Below are 15,240 nucleotides of genomic sequence, written 5' to 3' on the forward strand. Positions count from 1 at the left end.
TAGTTGATTTAATTGATGCATAATTAAAATAACAAAGAAATTAGAACAGTTAAAACAAAAAAATTCATATTAATTTTGTTTTCATAATTAAGGACAGTTTCATGCAAATGCTAATAATTTCATGTTTTACAATGGCACTTTTCAGTGACCCCAATTATTTTTCATAGAAACAACCTCAAAACAATTTTATTTATCCCTATCATTTCATAGTAACACTGTGAGTATAAAACAATCCAGGTCAGAAAAATGGCACACGGGATGCTGGCTTCCTCTCTCACTCCATGCATCACTCTTGGAGTAATGTTCTCACTCCAACTACAAAGTTTCAAAAGTTAACAGCCATGCTGAATTCTTAAGATTGCTTCATCGTTGCTCAAAAACAGCCTGCTATATTGCCTTTCAGTATGTTGAGAAACAGGAATAAATGGAACCTATTTTTCCGTCAAAAATGGATATTTTAACATGAGCCAAAATGTTTAATTATTAAAGAAATGTAATTAACCAATTCGCTTTAGGTTAGCCCAAAAGATGTCTTTGAAAACTTTACTGTTGACATACACATTATATCCAATTCTCAAAGAAACAATAAACAGTTTAAAATTTAAAATAATACTTCTGTCAATGTTCCTCTGTTTGAGTTTTTCCCCACTCTGGTCCCAGGAGATTTCTGCTATTTTTCCATTCAATTCCCTCATCTCTTTTTAATTTCTAGTTCTACTAGGAATTTTTAACATTGAGCTATGCTTTCCTAATGCTTCATGATACTAACAATATAACTTTTACTTGATTTTTTTTTCTATTTTCTAAGGAGTCTCTTTCTGTTGTGAAGTTTTCAAAATCTGAATACATTTCATGGATTGAAAACATCCAAACAGTCTCTAGCAGGAAAATATATAGCACACGGTACTTTAAAAATGCATACAATAACAGCTGGGATTTATAATAACAAATGAGGGGAAAGATGAAGGAAATATACAAATCATAAGCTTCAAGAAACACATAAATCTTTATGAAGTTTTATCATAACTCAGACAGAACGTTATCCTTTCAAAACCTGCCAGATCACGCCAGACATTATACCCGCTTTAAAACTCAGGTGCTTTGAAGTTATCTTTGATGTCTTGTTGGTATTGGAGTTTTGGTCACTCTTCAGATCACAGCAATGCCTGCCTTGGTTCTATGCTGTCCTATTATTTCCCTAGGGCAGTCATTGTGTCTTCTTCCCTTTAATATAAAAATACATAGTTCTGTTATCTGTAATAGATAATATGAAAATGGTAAATATTTTTTGCATAAAAATGTTAAATGTATAAAAGATAATAGAGTAAACTGAACTTGGTAGATTGCAAAGAGAAAACTTTTGTTTTTTTTCTTTCAAACTACTGTCCTCTTCAAACTCACACTACTTAGTTTTTCTTGCCTGCAGATGAAATTTGGGCCAGAATGTATAGCTTTTCTCATATGTAACTTATTTATTCATTCAAACCTTGTTTAAAATGTTTACTAAGTACCTAACACTGTTCTAGATGCTTAGACACACCAGTGGCCAACACCAAAGTTTCCTAAAGAGTTTATATTCTAGTTGGGAAAAGGTATCAAAAGTAATTCTATGGGGGAAAAAAAGTTAAAATAATCAAGCATGGTAAAGGGAGTCCAGTTTGGGGATGTGAGGAGCAGTACAGAAGGTGTGGGGGGAGGTCAGGATTTAGTATTAAGTACGGTGATCAGGGTGAGGCCTCCTTGAAATGGTGAAATTTAGACAAGGTGGTAAGGTTAGCCAAATTCATTATCTGGTAGAAGAATTTTCCAGAACAGATAGAGCAAAAACCTTAAAATAAGAATATATCTGGTATGCTCACATAACATCAAGGAAGCCAGTATGCTGAAGCTGACTGAGCATGTGTGAAAATGGTAGGAGGAGTCAGAGAGCAGAGGTGGGTAGCAGAACATGAGAGACCACATTGGCCACTTTCTGGATTCAGGCTTCTAATCTGAGTGAAATGGAGATATGGCATCGTTTGACTTATATTTTACAAGGATAACTCAGTATCCAGGCAAGAGATTATGGTAATTCAGACCAAGGAGGTAACAGTGGAAGTAACTTTTTGAAGACAGAATTACCATCATTTCCTAACAGATTTGATATAGAATGCAAGAGAAAGAATGGAGGTAAGCATTGCTCCAAGGGTCTCAGCTTATACCGGAGGAACAATGGAAGTAGAGCAGATGTCCAAAGGAAGGATTATTTGGAATGTCAGAAGTTTTATACATGGTACATTTGTGATGTCTATTAGACAGACACAGACACAGAGATGTTGAGTAGGCAGTTGGATATATAAGTCTGTAGTTTGGAGTACAGTCTGATTAAGAGGCATAAAAATTTGGGAAGTCATCAGCATATAGTTTCTAAAGTTATAAGACTAGATGAGATCACCATAAATCTTTAGCTAAAAAAGAGAAGTCCACAAACCAAGCTCTAGGCCATGCCAACAGTAATGGGTCGGTTAAAAGATAAGGAATTGACAGAGGTAACTGAACAACCCGTAAGCTAAGAAGAAAACCAATCAAGTGCAGTGATCTGGAAATAAAATTTTAAAAGGCAATGTAGAAGGAAAGAGAGAGAGATCAACTATACCAAATGCTACCGATAGGTTCAATACTTCCAGTAAAAACAGCCATCATAGTGTTAGAATTCAGATATATAGATAGAATTACATTTTGTTCTGGAAACTAGTAATCAAATAACCAACAGCATAAGTCTTCAATAAAAAGGTCTATCAAAAGTTACAGAGTTTCTGTTAGCATCTCTCTGCTGTCTGTTAAAACTCTTGATCTTAGTAAAGATACTATCATTCCTCACATGGGATGTATCTGAATTGGATTTCAGCAGCCAAAATTTCCATGATAGTGGTGGCTACTGAACCCAAATCCACAATTTTTGGCATCCTCCAATTGCTTTTTGCTCTTGAATAGAAGGAATTTGGGTTACAAAAAAAAAATCTTTAGCTCATTCTTCATTTTCTGAAACCTTATAGACTGTTTCAACATATGTTCAATACCATATTTATGGCTGTGCCTGACTCAGAAAACTGATTGCATTTAATCCTCATATTATTACCTTTGGGAATAATACAGAAGTGCATACTTTGAAATTTTTTTCCCTAATATTGAAGCTTAAAAGACCATAACACAAAACTATAACACAATAAAGGATGTCTGCCAAATGCCAATCAATCATTTTCCAAAGGGGTCTTTTTGGGAAATTAGAGATAAAACCCTTCCTAAGTGCTTTCTAAACATTAATACTGGAGTTTTAAAAGAAGAAGCTAAAGGCATCCTTGGATTTTTTTTTAGAGTATGAATTCATACTTGGTGTCATGCTTCACTAATTCTCTCAACTTGAAGCATCCAAAATCCAGGGTGCCCAGATCATCTCTTGCCTTATCAGTAAATATCACATAACTAGATTTGACAATAGTTCATCTAAGCTTTATTTTAAAAGATTTCTCAATTAAAGCTAATCACTTAAAACCCAAAAGTTTTTCAAACCATAACTTTTTTTATATCACTTTAACTTTTAGCAAAATATAGACAGTTTCTTCATAAAAGTAATGGATTTAATACAAAAAGTAGCATTTTCATTTTAATAAGAAATAACAACATAAAATATTAAATATATGGTATAATCAGGCACTATCCAGGATGCCTGAAATACACAACTCAATCAATTTTCAAAAAATCTTCTGATTTTAGATACAATTATGTTCATTTTATTAATAAGCAATCATGTTGCCCAAGTCCAATCTAATAGGTGTAAGTGAATACTGCCCCTTGGAAAGCCACTGTGCTATTTGTAGCTCTGGAATATGAGCATCAATCCTGCACCTGATATTTATTGTTTATATCATCTTTAGAAATTCACTTAGCCACTCAAAAGTCTTAATTCCTGGGGTGCCTGGGTGACTCAGTCAGTTAAGCATCCGACCCTGGCTCAATCATAATCTCACAGCTCATGAGTTCGAGCCCCACATCGAGCTCTGTGCTGACAGTTCGGTCTGGAGCCTGTTTCAAATTCTCTGTCTCCCTCTCTCTCTGAACCACCCCTGCTTGTGCTCTGTCTGTCTGTCTCTCTCTCTCTCTCTCTCAAAAATAAATAAAATTTGTTTAAAAAAATAAAGAGTTTTAATTCCTTCATCCATTAAATAATAACATTTCCCATGTAAATTGTCTTTATTTTTAAGTGCACTATAGTTGAAAAGAACATATACTGTAAAATGTAGAATTATAATGTAAACAAACACTTCTGAAGTCTCCTCTGGCAGACATTGCTAGTTGTATTAGTTAGGATTCTCCAAAGTAAGAGAACCAATATGATGTATATAGACAGATTTATTTTAAGGAATTGCTCATATAACTGGAAACATTTCTGTATCTCTCAGTGGAAGCATTTCTGTCTTTGGTCAAGAGTTCTTGACGAGCAAGGTCTGAAGATTATGTGGACAGGGAGCAAAAGTGTAATCATCAGATCCTTAGAGGTAATAATGAGTGGTGATACTCTCATTTCTACCCCTTAATTTCTGGATCCATGAATCGTGAGTGTGGAAGAAACAGCACCTTATGTTAAACACTGATTTTGAGTATGTACCAACTCCTGAGAACTTTGCCTCAGCCCTGTGAGGTACAGCCCTTGCCTCCTCGCTGGAACTGCAACTGAATTTTCAAAAGACCATTCCCCCACCCTATCAAGCCAGCTGCTTCACACAGCCAGATCTTAGTAAGACCAGTGAATTCAATGAGTATCGGCCCATTTGCTGTGAAGTGGGTTCCTTGATCAGAATCAATGCCGTGTGGAATACCATGAGAGGAGATAAGGCATTATGTGAGTCCACAAACAGTAGTTTTGGCAGAAGCATTACATGCAGGGAAGGCAAATCTGTATCCAGAGTAAGTGTCTATTCCAGTAAGAACAAAATTGCTGACCCTTCCATGATGGAAGTGATCCAATGTAATCAATCTGCCCCCGGGTAGCTGGATGACTACTCCAGAGAATGTCTCTACATCAGAAACTCTCTGCTTCTGGCACACTGGACACTCAGCAGTGACTGTAGCAGTGGCTGTTGGCCCTCATGAGTAAAAGTCCCTGTTACTGAGCTCATAAAAAACCTGCCACCATGGACACTTTATTCATGAGCCCATTGGGCACTGACAAGGATGGCTAGAAAAAGAGGCTAACTGCCATCCACAGAATGGGTCATCCCATCCACTTGATTATTAAAATACTCCTATACTGATGTCACTCTTTGGTGAACATTCACATGGGACACAAATACTTAAATTTTTTATCCATTCTGAGAGCCCTATCCACATACCTCTTCCCAGATCTCCTTCTTACTAACTTTCCAATCATCTTCCAAGTCCCTAACCATCTACTCAAACCATTGGCCACAACCCATGAATTGGTATACAATCCCATTTCTAGCCATTTCTCCTTGAACAAAAAAGGAACAACCAGATACACTGTTGAAGTTCTGTCCACTGAGAGTATCTCCCTTCACCACTGTTCTTCAGGGATGTCCCAGAGAAGGGCTATAGTGTTGTAGCTACCCACTTCCAGATGGTGTCTGCCTATCATACAGACTCATCTGTAAACTAGGCCCAAATTTCCTCTTTCCTTATCAACTTATCATAAAGAACTTCCTTATGAGGCCATAGCTGCAGGCTGTGAGAAATAAGGTAAGGTAACAGGAGTGGGGACCACGGGTATTTGGGAATTTCTTAATGGAACCTACTTGAGCCTCCAGAGCCTGTTGCTACCCAATTCCACACGAACTACTTGCTTTTGATGGTGGTGTGCTACTGTGAATACCCAACTTCATGGCTTGGGAGTCAGAAAACACCCAGTTCACGGTACTTCAGGTTGCCTGATAAGCTGAAGTTATCATGGTGGATCATGGTTAAAATTCAGTCTCTACTAAGGCCCAATAGCAAACCAAAGGCTGTTTCTGAAAAGGAGAATAATTATCCACAGAAGATGACAAGGTTTTCTTCCAAAATCTGAAGGTTTTAAGCTGATATTCATCTATAGGGGCATGCAAAGGCTCCAAGCAAAATTTTTATTTGCCACTGACACATCAAGCCCCATTGGATCTACTAAATCAGATGGCCCAAGTGGGAGAGCAGCTAACATGGCAGACTGGACCTGTCACAGAGCCTTCTGTTGTTCTGGATCCCAATAAAAAGAGCAGTTTTTTGGTCACTTGGTAAGTGGGCTGGAAGAACACACCAAAATGAGAAAAATATATTGCCTCCAACGTCTAAAGAGACCCGCTCAATTTTACATCCCGTTTTTGGTTGTGGGAGGGACCAGATGCAACAACCTATCCTTCATATTAAAGTGGGTATCTTGACGTGCCCCACAGCACTTGAGTCCTAGAAATGTCACTGACGTAGGAGGCCCCTGAATTGTTGTCAGATTTATTTCTCACCCTCTGATCTGCAATGTCTTACCAGTAAGTCTAGAGTAGCTGCTACTTTTTGCTTGATGGATGAATGTCATCAATATAATGACCAGTGGGTTATCTTGTGGAAGGGAAAAGTGATCAAGATTCCTGCAAACTAAGTTATAACATAGAGCGGGAGAGTTGACATAACCCCAACATAAGATAGTGAATGTGTGTTGTTGGGTCTGCCAGCTGGTTGAACTACTCTGCTGGTCTTCACTAACATGGATGAAGAACAATTATTTACCAGACCAATACATACCAGGTACCAGGGAATGTGTTAATTTACTCAAGCAATGAAACTACACCTGGCACAGCAGCTGCAACCGCAGTCACCACCTGGTTGTGCTTAGGATGATCCATCGCCATTCTCTAAAATTCATGTTTCCTGCACAGCCAAATAGGCAAGCTGAATGGGAATGTAGAGGGATTACCACCCCTGCATCTTTCAAGTCGCGGGTGGTAGCTCTACTCTCGGCCATCCCTGCAGAAATAAGATACTGCTTTTGATTCCCTATTTTCGTAGAGGCAGTTGTCCTACATAGAGCGTTCCACTTTGCCTTTCCCACCTGAAGAGCCCTCAATCCACGGATCAAGAGACCAGTGTGGGGATTTTGCTAGTTGTTAAGTGTGTCTATTCCGATCACACATTCCAGAACTGGACAATTAACCACAGGATGGGTGAAGGGACCCACTGGCCCCACTGTGAAATGGATCTGAGATAAAAACAAACACCCAAACAACAACAACAAGAACTGGCCTTCAAATGCTCTCACTTTGGTAGATCACAGAGGTGTTTTGGGTCTCCTGGAAACAGTGTCAGTTCAGAGCCAGTGTTTACTAATTCCTGAGAAGTTTGCTTATTTCTTTTTCACCAGTGCACAGTCTCCTAATGAAATAATATATCCTAATGTGTACTCAACCTATGCTAGACACTTAATTATTTCATTTACAGCCTTAATAGTTTAATTTTTAATACTAGGCAGATAACTTTTTTCTCTTTTCTATGAAAAAAATGTGTAATTACCCTAATAGTCAGAGTTTTCTTTTAATATCTAGAAATATATTGTAGCTTAGATGTAGATGATGTTAATATTTTCCTCAAATGGCTGTTATGAGGATTAGTTATAATAATGCAAATTTGCTTTTGTAAAAGAAATATCTTTTAAAAAGTTACTAACAATTTTGGGGGGTGCCTAGGTGGCTCAGTCGGTTATGCTCCACCTCTTGATTTCGGCTCAGGTCATGATCTCACAGTTCATGAGTTCAAGCCGCGCATCGGGCTCAGTGCTGACGATGCAGAGCTTGCTTGGGACTCTCTCTCTCCCTTGGTCTCTGCCCCTCCCTCCCCCATTGTCTCTCTCTCTCTCTTTCTCTCACTCTCTCTCTGTCATCTCTATCTCTTTCTCATAATAAATAAACTTCAAAAAAATAAAAAGTTACTAACAATTTTAAATATCTGTAAGGAAAACAGATTAATCGATATTTGTTCTATGTTCCCCACTATATAATTGAACCAGGACTAGGGCTCAGATACTCTGATACTCATTAATTTTCTAAGAATTATAGTCCATCAGGATCTTATATTTCTTAGGTAAATGATAACCAGATAGCTGGATATGAAAAAGAGAGAGAAGGAGAGGAGAGGAGCAGAGAGAGAGAGAGAGAGACAGCAAGACAAAGATATTGAAGAATTAATATATAATTTACTCAAACAAAATTTTATTTATTCTCAGAGATAGAAAAGATTCTCCCGAAGCTACCCATTTTTCTTAAATAATTACTGTCAAAGCAAGAAGTACAACCATCTTTGAAACCATAGCAGTTTCTGTTTTAGCAAAAGAATATGACTCTTATAACTTGGAATACAGATCTGAGATGCTCTGGGTGACATTTGTTGCCAATGGTGTCCAAGAAGTATCACTTTGTGTGAGGTAGTAAATAAATTGTCACGAAGAGATTGGATCTTAGAATAAAAGAAGAATATAGAATTCTAGACTGTTAGAAGCCATTTCACCTTGTTGCTTTATATCCCGGAATCTGAGATTCTACAATATTAGAAAAATGTAATAGGTTCTACCTCCCCTGGCTTTCTCTCAAAATATCCATGAGACTCTAACTCCCAGGTAATGCCACTAGCTCTCTTAAACATGGAAATTGGGTAAGAAGGTCGAACTTGACATACAGTACTTATCTTTGAGCAAAAGGGAATTGAAATAATTCCTTGGAGGAAAGGTGAAAAGTCAGAACAAACTTTGGTATCCACAAGAAGGTAATACCACATCCAAGTTAAATTGACAGTAACATTTCTCTTCATAAGTTGAGCAAATGTGCCAAATAAGGTAGAAATCCCTCTTCTGCATTCTGGAGTTATGAATAAGGATGGGCCAGAGAAGCAAGAATTTGAATGAAGATGTATAGACACCCCTTGAGGTATAGCAGCTAGAGTGAGCATTCTAAAATAAAAGATCATGCCATATGTCTGCTCAAACCCTTATCATGATTTCTTATACTCAGAGTGAAATAACTTCTTTTTTTTTTGAAGTTTATTTATTTTGAGAGATAGAGGGGTGTGAGGGGCAGAGAGAGGGAGAGACAGAATCCCAAGCAGGCTTTGCACTGTCAGCACGGATCCCACACAGGGCTCGAACTCATGAACCATGAGATCGTGACCTGAGCCAAAACCAAGAGTCGGATGCTTAACCAACTGAGCCACCCATGCACCCCCAAAATGTATACAATTCTAAACAGGGCCCCTCAGTATTCACTCCCAACCTCTATTATCTCCCTGACAACACTTCTGGGATCAGTGCTGTGAAACAAACCACCTTAAAATTGACTTTAAACAACTCAATTAGTTCTTATGAACCTAATGGTCAACTGTGTAGTGTCCACTGTCAGCTGGTGGGTTCCCCAGAGCTGACTGGTCCAGGAGGACCCCAGGCAGATGCCAGATGCCTCTGCTCCACTCCGTGCGGTCTTTCATCCTCCCTGGGCTGCCCTGGGCTTCCTCCGTAGCAGCGGTAGGGTTCCAAGGGAAAGGGAGAGGCTTTTACCAGCTCCCTCAAATCAAGTATGCTGCCATCCCAGTGCTGAAAACAAGACAGCTGACCAAGTCCATAGCCAGTATTGAGAAGGAGTCAGTATTGAGAATCATGATCAAAGAGTATGGAGGAAGGAAGGCAGAAAATATTGGGGCCATTGTGAAAATCATTCACACTTTTCTTTTTTACACTTTTTGCTACCCTTCCTTTCGATCACACAGGCCCAACCATACTGACTTTCTTGCTGTTCTGTGAACACAACAGACCGCTTCCTGCATTGGGATCTTAACTTGGCTGTTCCTTCTGCCAGAACTGCTTTTCATTAGATATTGGCTTGGCTGACTCACTTATTTCAAGTTTCTGTTCTAACCTTTCCTTCATGAGCCCTACCTGCCCACTCTATTTAATAAGACAATCCACCACAACCCCCTTACTTGTTCTTTTTCCTTTTCTATAACCTGGAAGAATTTCTTACATAATGTTGCATATGGGGTTTTTTTTTGTTTCTTATAAATTACGGGTTTGTGTTGTTTCTTGTCTATTTCTCTTTTCAGTTAAATGTAAGCTCTGATCTTTGCCTATTTTGTTGAATGATGTAACTTAAGATAATTGTTAAATTTAATTTAAAATACTTGTTAAATGAATTAGATAGATTTCTGCTTCTGTAACTTAAATGTGAAAAATGTGAGCTTTGTGGACATCACAAAGTGCACAACAATCGGAAAATGAATACATGATAAATAATAAATATATAATAAGTAATAAATACATAATAAATATGAATGTTCTGTTCAGAAACTTCAAAACAGGTAGCCTCTGTTTTGGAGCAAGTCACAGCAGGTGCAAGCCCAGGAGGCGAAAGCCAAAAAAAAATCATTTTATCCAACCTCCTTATTTAATTAACGAGGACAATTAAGCCCAAAGATGTTAAGTGTATTGAAGAATGTTAAAAAGTCAGGTGGTGCAAAATTAGGATTAGAACCAAATCTTCTAATTACTAATACCATATTCTTTCCACTTGCTCATATTAACAAAATCACAGCTCAGACGAAATTTGTAACAATCAAAAGTGCAAAGGAAGAAATTTCCAGCATTATTGAGTATTTAAAAATATAGGGCTTTGAAATTAAGTTTACAATTCCTAATTTCGCCAAATTGAAATCCAATAGTCTGATAAATTCATTTCTCAAAAAGAGCACAGATGACTGTGGTTTAGCTTGTCTGAATGTAAAACGGTAATAGAAAAGAGAGATGTCTTCCTGAATCTAAATTTACAATCTCATTGAACTAAACTATTGGCTTCTGCCAGTCGGTGGGAATTTCATCTTCAGTACTGAAATGAACATAATAAAAGCTACTACTGAGAAAGGGAAAGATTGTTTCAACTAGTAATGCGAAGGAAGTAGAAATTATCACTGTAAGTGAATATCTTTTTAGTCTATTTGCTGCTGAATAGTTTCAAAGAACTTCTTTTTTTCTATTTAAACAACCAGGGAGTTAATTTTCCTAGGAGAAAAGCATCTAATAATTGTGGTTATGCTTCTACACACTGAAATCTACCAGTGGAGTATAATTCTCCCACAGAGTTTTATAGAATGAGAATCTGGGTCAGTGTTTTATATCACTGACTTCTAACCACAAAGTAATGTGATACTCCCTCCTTGCTGCAATGGAAAACCAGGAAGTTAATAATTTTGTAGCAAAGTTTATCATTTTCTTTCCCAGACAGACATTTTGTTCTTTTGGTCTTGCGATTCCTCCCCCACTTCGATATTATAGCTAATTGAGATGCTTTTCTAGCTGATGAAGGCTGAATGAATCTTCCCTGGTGAAAATATTATACATTTATAGCTACTAATGTCCCTCCATTTAATTCCCACTTCACTGCCAATAAATTAGTTATTAGGTTTCCTATACAAATTGGCAACAAAAAGTCCATAAAACTAATCATTTAAAGGTCGATGTTTATATAGTTAAAGAAAAATAGAATCTAGACAACCAGTTCAATTCTTTGCTTTGCACCAATTAAGAAAAATGTTCTTCTACTCAGCAACCACTACAATTCTATTCTGTAAAATAAAATTAGAATTTCAGTACCATCTGCAAATTCTCTCACATTGAAAGTTAATTACATTATCATTAAACTGATTTGTTAAAGCTTGAAATGTTGTGTTATAGCAAGAAGACATGAAGACTCTTTCAAACTCTGGTATCAGATTGTTCTCATTTCCAAACAAAACACTGCCTATGTATTCAATATAATTTTGTTAACAACTGAAATGGTAGGATTCTTTATCCCTATTATTGTACAAGAATGTTAAGTTGTCTCTTTGGCAATAAAGAAATAGTTTATAACAATTACTTTCTAAATTTTAAAAACTAGCAAATTTATCTCCCCCCCCCCAGTAGTATGCATTTTTTATTTGAAAAACTCAACTTCCATTGCAGATACTTCAAACCTTATTTAAATGCAAATGGATCCTGAAATACTTTCCTTCTACATACAATTCTCAATTGGAGACTTAAACAATGTAAAGAAAAAGATTTGATAAGCAACTCATTAACTGGAGATTTTCATTAAGTTCATGGTCTTCCTGGAAATATTTTAGTTTAAACATATTTCACACAATATAAGTAAAAGTAATGTATTATTTTGCAGTGATGTCTCAAGAAAGAAAAATATGCCTAACATATTTGGATCATTCCTGAATTATAAATATAACAATGCTAGAATTTTGTTACAACTTTGAAAGCTTGAGGGTCGCCTCCTCCACCATATTTTCTTCTGGATTCAGCAATGCAAAGATCTAAGTTTAATGTAAAAATCCTCCTAAATTTGAATACCAGGTTTCTAAATTATTTAACTTCTTAAAAAAGGGGGAGGGAATCCCTCTTTTTTCCATTTAGTAAATTATTCTAAAAAGTAAACGTAGCTTTAACTGTATATATAATAGATTATTAACATGTCAGCATAACCAAATCAGCTTTCAGTTTAGCCTCTAAAATTTAAAAGAGGTTTTAGTAACTTGAAAAAATATTGTAGGTTCTGACTGTGTTTTCTATATCTCCATACTTCTTTTGGATTTGAAAATGGTAAGATGGTCCATTGTACTAGAAACACAGAACATATCCCCATTCCAAAAGGACAGGAACCAAAAGTGTATCTTAAAAAAGTAGAAGTCTACCTGGGTCATCTGGCCAAACTTGCCTTGCAGCATTTCACACACAAGGCAATTTATTCTTTAAATTGAGTAACAGTTTCACAAAAGAATAACACTATAAAAACAGACAACACCCCTGCCCTATACGACCTCAATATGTCTTGCTGCCCAATAAGAGAAGGTACTCAAAGAGAGAACAGAAATCCATAACCAGAGTGGGAAACAGTCTTTCAAGTATGTATTTCTCTACAAACAAGTAGCAAGAACAAGAGGGAGAAAGTAAATCAACTCAACAAGTTGTTTCAATGAGGAACTATCAAACTATCTGAGAAGCAACAATTTTCAGAACAATAAGCCCACCATTTTCAAACAGAAGGAGACCTGGTACTCAGGATATTTAGGACCATAAGGAGATGAGCAAATATTTAAGGATGTAGACACTGATATGTTAATTTTAATTAATTATTTTTTTTTTTAATTTTTATTTATTTTTGAGAGAGAGAGAGACTGAACATGAGCAGGGGAGGGGCAGAGAGAGAGATTCCGAAGCAGGCTCCAGGCTCTGAGCTGTCAGCACAGAGTCCCATGTAGGGCTCAAACTCACAGACCGCAAGATCATGACCTGGGCCGAAGTCAGACACTTAACCTACTGAACATCTAGGCGCCCCGATTTTTTAAAATAGTTTTATAGCCTGCAAAACAGAAAATAACAATCACCAAGTTATATTTTCCATTTCATTGGGTTTAATGGTACTTCAATATGGTAAAGTAAGTCTGTATGCTTGAACTTCATGATTATAAAATCTCATCTTACAGAGACGCCTAGGTGACTCACAGGGTTAAGCCTCCGAGTTCAGCTCAGGTCATGATCTTGCGGTTCACGAGGTCAAGCTCCGCATCAGGCTCTGAGCTGGCAGCTTGGAGCCTGGAACCTGCTTCAGATTCTGCATCTCCCTCTCTCTCTGCCCCTCCTATGCTTGTGCTCTGTCTCTCAAAAATAAATAAACGTTAAAAAGTTTTTTAATCTCATCTTACAGTATCACTGTTAACTTTAGAGAATAATAGCAATAGCTACTAACATTTATTAAAAGTTGATGACAGACTAAGTGGGTACTGTTCTAAGTACTTTTTTTTTTAGCTTATGTAAATCCTCACAAAATAAATTATCTTACCTATTTTTATAGATGGGATAATAAATAAAGGCACAGAAGGGCACCTGGGTGACTCAGTTGGTTAAGTGAGTCGGATAAGGTCATAATCTTCGGTTCAGGTCATAGTCTCATGGTTGAAGTGTGAGCCCCGCAGTGGGTTGTCTGCTCTCAGCACAGAACCTGCTTTGGATTCTCTGTCCCCCTCTCTCCCTGCCCCTCCCCTGCTTGTGTTCTCTTTCTCTCTCTCTCTCTCAAAAATAAGTAAAATATTTTAAAGAAAGAAAGAAAGAAAGAAAGAAAGAAAGAAAGAAAGAAAGAAAGAAAGAAAGAAAGAAAGAAAGGAAGAAATTTTAAAAACACACAGAATTTAAATGATTTACCCCAAATCACATAGCTAGTAATATCAGAACTAATATCTAAACCCCTAGTCTGACTCCCAGGCCCACCTACTTACATACAGTTCCTTATGTCTTGGAAAGCTTGATGAGGAGTGCCTGGGTGGCTCAGTTAGTTAAGTGGCCGATTCTTGCTTTCTGCTCAGGTCATGATCTCATGGTTTGTGAGTTCGAGCCCAGCATCCGACTCTGTGCTGACAGCTCCAGGCCTGCTTAGGATTCTCTCTCTCCCTCTTTCCATGCCCCTTCCTTGTGTGTGTGTGTGTGTGTTCTCTCTCTCTCTCTCTCTTTCTCTCTCTCAAAATAAATTTTAAAAAAAAGGCTTGATGAAGTCAAAGGAACTTGGACATTAGCAACAGAAGCTTAACTTTTTTTAGTCAGGTCCATTTTTTGGTGAGTGATCTTGCATATTACTTTTTATTCCACTATACTTTAAGCTCAGAGAACAGCTATACCTTGCAAAGATTGGACAAATACTCATTTTAATCAAGGCCATAAATAACATTTGCAAATAAGCCAACATTTCCCTTTGTTCTGATCATTTTCCCCATGTGTACTCCGAGTGCAGAATTACCCTGAAAACGACTGCAATCATTTGGCCATAGGCTTGGGCTCCTAGCTCCTTTTTTGTGAGGTTAAGAGCTGTACCCACCTTCACATTCCCGGTATCTTTGTAGGGTGCACATCAGTTAGATAAGATGTCTAAAAAGTATTAGCCACTCGGCTGATTGCCTATTGCCCTGTCATAGCAGCCTAATTCTCTGACCTCTCAACATAGAAGCAGGATAAGAAACCTGCACTCTGTGAAACAGTATACCTACCTGGATGCCCCATAACTGCCTAAATTGAGAAGACGGGCAGCTACCGGAACCCAGCTTACTTCTCTCTTTCTGTCAACATGTGTTGCTAAGAAATCACTCTGTCCCAACAAGTAAGAAGCTGCACACAGTGAAGAATCGACAACTCTCCTAGGATCCACAAAGGAGAGG

At 37.5% G+C, this 15,240-nt stretch overlaps 1 long non-coding RNA gene across 1 annotated transcript in view; it reads right to left on the reverse strand.

Annotated features, from left to right (window-relative positions):
* LOC109255358 (uncharacterized) overlaps positions 1 to 15,240 on the reverse strand; it is a 129,051-nt gene that overhangs the window by 71,067 nt on the left and 42,744 nt on the right. The window lies entirely within an intron of this gene.

The sequence above is a fragment of the Panthera pardus genome, unplaced genomic scaffold (assembly GCF_024362965.1).
Source record: "Panthera pardus isolate Hobbes unplaced genomic scaffold, ASM2436296v1 HiC_scaffold_16, whole genome shotgun sequence".
Classification (NCBI taxonomy): domain Eukaryota; kingdom Metazoa; phylum Chordata; class Mammalia; order Carnivora; family Felidae; genus Panthera; species Panthera pardus.